The sequence below is a fragment of the Apium graveolens genome, chromosome 11, assembly GCF_009905375.1.
Source record: "Apium graveolens cultivar Ventura chromosome 11, ASM990537v1, whole genome shotgun sequence".
Taxonomy (NCBI): Eukaryota; Viridiplantae; Streptophyta; class Magnoliopsida; order Apiales; family Apiaceae; genus Apium; species Apium graveolens.
Genome location: NC_133657.1, coordinates 28,902,072 through 28,908,478, shown reverse-complemented (window position 1 = coordinate 28,908,478; position 6,407 = coordinate 28,902,072).

Below are 6,407 nucleotides of genomic sequence, written 5' to 3'. Positions count from 1 at the left end.
CAATCTATATGAAAATGCAACGATCCCCCTTACTACAATTAACCAACCAAATTGTCACATCTCAACGAATGCAGTTAGACAACTAAAGATCAATAAACTCATGCAAACGGACATACAGCCAGAAACGTGGTGTGTGCAAATGCTTAACAGATATGCTTCGGAACTAGACCAATTACTATGACTAGACTATCTTCAAGGCAATCCTACGATTATACAAAGAATAAAAATTCTAGGCACAAAGTGATATACAACACTACAAGAACTCTGGAGCTTACTACGGAATGGTGCTTTTTATTTACAACTCAAATGCTTATTTGACCGTGCAATGAGTGAGGTCCACAAAAGACTTATACAATGGTATCCATGTAACGAGCGTTAGGTTAGCGGATCCCAGACTCTAAAAGCCTTAGGTCACTAGGCACAAAGTCCCCTAAGAACTTAATAACTCGAATACCAAAGAGCCCACTCTTGATCAATTATGCAAAAAATTTTTTTTCTTTTCTGAGCAAGTGCGTTTCGCTCCATCTTGCTCAACCCTAGACTACTCGCATAACATGCGAGCCGGCTACTAGCCATTTGACGCCTAGCCACAACTAGCAACAAATTCCATTTTTACTCCATTTTTTTTTCTTTTTCATGCCTTTACCACTAAGAACCTATTATCAAATTCTAAGCATAATACATAGATTATCCTCGAAAATAATCAGATCATAACAACAATCTAGCCTTTAAGCATTCTCTAAGACTTAGTGAAAATACAAGTGCTTCTAGCATGCATATCAACCTACACAACTTAATATCACTTTAATGCTATCACTACACTCGCATCAATATCACAATTCAGTTGATAAATCATTGCAAAAGGGATCATGGTATATGCGTGAGCTATATGATATGACAAACAAATAAAGCTATATAAAAAAACTATATGGCAAAAATTATGCAACTATATGAACTAACTATCATGAATATGCAGCTATATGACACACACAAAATATTCCTTAACTACCACCCCCAAACTTAAAATCTTCACTGTCCCCAGTGAAGGTAGTAGAAAGGAACACAGGGCATACCTACTCGGAGTCATCATCATCATCACCCTCAGTGGGTGGAGTATCAGGCGGCGGGTATGCAGAGTCCTCACCAAAAACTGGCCACTGGATATCAGCTCCAAGGCCTCGAAAAGCAGTCCCCAACGCAAGAGTGAGCTCCTGAGCAAACCTGCTCTGCGTCTCATACATGGCATCCATCCGCCGTGAAAGCCTCCTATACTGGGCATCACCCATCCCAGCACCCTTCCTGAGCTCTCGAAGAACCAGCCTCACCACGCCCTGGCCTAGCCATAGTAGCACCTCGTGCTGGACGCCCTCCTGGAAGACAATAACCCAGCCCATGCTCCTCAGGCTCACCACCGGCCCACTCCTGCATCCCATTCAGAGTGCCAGAATCTATCGGAGCTGCTGGCAACTGCAACTGCTCATGAGCCGGCCAGTTCACTCCTACTGCTCGGCATAGCTTCGTAACCGTGGATGCATAAGGGATGTTCATATGCTTTGCTCCCCTCAAAAACTTCAGAATTCCTTGGTAGATAAACTCACCAAGGTCCACATAGTATTCCTCATTCAGAATTCCCCACAACAACTGTGCTCTCTCAACTGTGACCTCGTGTGCATGTGAAGAAGGCAAAATATTAGCACATATAAATGCATTCCATGCACGGGCATACCTGTTCATGGCGATCGCCGGAAAGTGACGATACTCATTATTGGCTGGACTGCGGTTCCAAACTGTGCCCGGTCGACAGAGAGTCGCACAAATCAAATCCAAGTCAAAATCCTCAGCAGTCTTTTCATTCCAGTTCTCCTCCTCGGGCTTCCTCTCTCGCTGTCCAATCACACGGCGAATCGCCGCAGGATGATAATCAACCGTCAGCCCACGAACTACAGAATACCCATTCTTTTCAGCCTTCGCGTTCGCGTAGAACTCGCGAACAACATTCATCGGTACTGCTTCGGGTGACTCACAAAAAGATATCCACCCCTTCTCTGCAATCATGGGCAACAACTCACCATCCCTCCCTAATGGTAAAAACCCCCTCTCCTTCAGAATCGGCTTCCCCAACAGCCTAGTGTACTCCTCCTCCGCAGCTCTGTCAGTTAACCGAGGCCTTGCAGCAGTACCCCTTGATGAATCAGCAGTAGGAACTGTGCTGCTGCTGTCAATAGTGCGTGCTCTCTTGGGTGCCATTGATTTGTGAATAAAAGTGTGTAAGAACTAATTTTTGATGTTTATGAGAGGGTTTAAGTGTAGAAAGTTTGTGGGAGATATGTAGGATAGGTGTATGTATATATAGGGTGTGGAGTAGGTTAAATTAGATTAGGAGTGGGGTTGAGGGATAAAATCATGGGGTAATGAGAAAAGAATTCGTGGGTTTATGTTCTGTGATGGGTTTTTTTGTGTTTTTGTTTTTTTTTTTTCTGAACTGCAAAAAACTTTCTGAAACTCGACCCCTGCGCGGCCGCTAAGCATTTCTGCGCGGGCGCGCAGCAAGCTGCGCGGCCGCTCAGCATAGCTGCGCGGGCGCGCAGAGGGTCTCTGGAAAAAAAAAATTTCAGCCCCTATTTTCTGATTTTTTTTGTGTTTTTGGATAGATTATTAACTTCTAAGGGTTCCTGTAACAACAATTCATGGGTTGCCTCCCACGCAGCGCTTTCTTTTTCGTCATTAGCTTGACATTCCGTACCTTTCTCAAGTAGTCAACAAAATGGCACTAACCACCTCTCGGTTTGCCATGTCCCCATAGTAGTGCTTCAACCGCTGACCGTTAACCTTGAATGCTTGGTCCGAATCATTCTCAAAAATTTCCACCGCTCCATGTGGAAACACAGTTTTGACAATAAAAGGTCCAGACCACCTTGATTTCAACTTCCCAGGAAAAAGTCAGAGCCGAGAGTTGAATAACAGAACTTGTTGCCCTGGCACAAATAACTTAGGATGTAGCTTCCTATCGTGCCACCTCTTCACCTTTTCCTTATACATTTTGTTATTCTCGTACGCTTTAAGTCGAAATTTATCAAGTTCATTAAGCTGAAGCATTCTTTTCTTACCAGCTGCATCTAAATCCAGGTTCAATTTCTTCAATGCCCAGTAGGCCTTATGCTCAAGCTCCGCCGGTAGATGACATCCCTTACCGTACACCAACTGAAACGGTGACATCCCAAGTGGAGTTTTGTATGCTGTTCTGTAAGCCCAAACAGCTTCATCGAGCTTTAAAGACCAATCCTTCCTTGACGGACAAACAACCTTCTCTAGAATGCGCTTTATCTCTCTGTTAGACACTTCCGCTTGACCATTTGTTTGCGGATGATAGGCAGTAGCTACTCGATGATTCACATTATAACGCTGCATCATAGTAGTGAACTTACGGTTGCAAAAATGCGATCCTTCATCACTTGTGATTACCCGAGGCGTTCCAAACCTTGTGAAAATTTGCTTATGAAGAAAATTTAGCACTGCCTTTGCATCATTTGTCGGTAAAGCTTTAACTTCGACCCATTTTGAGACATAATCGACTGCCAGCAAGATGTACTGATTATTGCAAGACGAGATAAAAGGCCCCATGAAATCGATTCCCCATACATCAAAGACCTCGACTTCAAGCATCACATTTAATGGCATCTCATCCTTCCTTGACAAATTTCCCACTCTTTGGCAACGATCACACCTTAAAACAAACTGATGAGCATCATTGAACAAAGTAGGCCAGAAAAAACCTGCTTACAGAATACGAGCTGCCGTCTTCTCACCTCCATAGTGTCCACCATAAACCGTGGAATGGCAGTCTCGTAATATCCCCTCCGTCTCACAGAACGGGATACATCTCCTGATGATCTGATCAGCTCCCTGTCTAAACAAATATGGTTCATCCCACATATACCACTTCACCTCATGCAGAAACTTCTTCTTTTGAGCGGATGTCAAATTAAGCGGTATTATATTACTGACAAGATAGTTTACAATATCTGCAAACCATGGTTCTTCCTCCTGAATTGCAAACAACTGCTCATCCGGAAAAGATTCATTGATTAACGTCCTATCTTGTGAAGTAGAATCGGGATTCTCCAACCTAGAGAGATGGTCAGCTACTTGATTCTCGGTACCTTTTCTATCTTTGATCTCTAACTCAAATTCCTGAAGTAAAAGTACCCAACGAATGAGTCTCGGCTTCGAATCCTTCTTAGAAACCAGATAGCGAATAGCTGCATGATCAGTGAATACTGTTACTTTCGTACCAAGCAGATAAGATCGAAATTTCTCAAAGCCAAAGACTATAGCCAAAAGCTCCTTCTCAGTAGTGGTGTAGTTCAATTGGGCCCCATTTAAAGTCTTACTCGCATAGTAGACCACATGGAAGAGATTTTTCTTGTGCTGTCCCAGAACTGCACCTACCGCATAGTCACTCGCATCACACATCATCTCAAACGGTTCTGTCCAATCTGGTGCTATAATAACTGGTGCCATGATCAAACTCTCCTTGAGAGTCTCGAATGCTGCCAAACATTCATTATCAAATTTGAAAGGCACATCTTTCTCAAGTAAATTGCACAACGGCTTAGATATCTTTGAAAAGTCCTTGATGAATCGCCGATAAAAACCCGCATGACCGAGAAAACTACGGATTCCTTTCACCGAATTAGGTGGGGGAAGATTTTCAATGACTCCCACCTTGGCCTTGTCCACCTCCAGACCTTTGCTAGAGACCTTATGCCCAAGGATAATGCCTTCACGCACCATAAAATGACATTTCTCCCAATTAAGCACCAAATTAGTTTCCACGCATCTTTTGAGTACGGCGCGCAGATTATTCAAACATTCATCATATGAGTGTCCAAAGACGGAGAAGTCATCCATGAACACTTCGACGTTATTTCCAATCATGTCAGAGAATATAGCCATCATACATCTCTGAAAGGTGGCCGGGGCGCCACATAACCCAAACGAAACTCTACGAAAAGCAAATGTGCCAAATGGACAAGTGAAGGTAGTCTTTTCCTGATCCTCTGGTGCAATACAAATCTGATTATACCCGGAATAACCATCCAGAAGACAAAAATACTCATGTCCCGCCAATCTGTCAAGCATTTGATCAATGAATGGGAGAGGGAAGTGATCCTTCCTTGTGGCTTTGTTCAATTTTCTATAATCCATGCATACTCTCCATCCTGTAATTGTTCGAGTAGGGATGAGCTCATTCTTTTCATTTGCGACCACAGTGATACCTCCTTTCTTAGGTACACATTGCACGGGGCTCACCCACGAGCTGTCAGAAATAGGATAAATGATGCCTGCATCTAGCCATTTCAGAATTTCTTTCTTCACCACCTCCTTCATGATCGGGTTCAGTCTTCGCTGCTGTTCCACAGTTGGCTTACTACCTTCCTCTAACAGAATTTTATGCATACAATATGAAGGACTTATCCCCTTGATGTCTGCTATGGTCCATCCTATAGCCGATTTGAATTCTCTCAAAATCCTTAAGAGCTTGTCTTCCTCACTACCTGAAAGGTCAGCTGAAATAATAACAGGTAACGTAGATGAATCACCTAAAAAAGTATACCTCAAGTGTTCAGGTAATGGTTTGAGCTCCAAGGTAGGTGCTTCCTCTATTGATGGTTTGAGCTTCCCTTCAGCATTCTTAAGGTCAGAAGTACCAAGAGATTCAAATGGTATGTCGAGCTTTCGCTTCCATGGAGAAGCGTTCAGATATTGTAATTGCTCGTTGCTATCTTCATCATCGCTGTCAAAATCCCCCACTAAGGCCTTTTCCAATGCATCAGACATTAGCATGTGATCGAGTTCCGAAGTAACTGCGGAATCAATCACATCCACTTTTAAACACTCCTCATCTTCTGTAGGGAATTTCATTGCCTTGAATACGTTGAAGGTCACATCCTGATCTTGGACCCGCATAGTAAGTTCCCTTTTTTGCACATCTATCAAGGTACGGCCAGTAGCCAAGAAAGGCCTCCCCAAGATTATGGGAATCTTCTTATCTTCCTCAAAATCCAGAATAACAAAATCTGCAGGAAAGAAGAGCTTATCCACCTTGACGAGCACATCCTCAACTATGCCCCTTGGGTAAGTAATGGAACGGTCCGCCAATTGTAGCGACATGTATGTGGGTTTTGGATCAGGCAGATCCAGCTTTTTAAAGATCGATAAGGGCATCAGATTAATGCTTGCTCCCAAATCACAAAGGCACTTGTCAAAAGTTAGATTGCCAATGGTGCAAGGAATGGTGAAGCTTCCTGGATCTTTCAGTTTTGGTGGTAACTTTTGCTGCAGAACAGCGCTGCATTCTTCCGTGAGAGCAACAGTTTCAAGGTCATCCAGTTTCACCTTCCTTG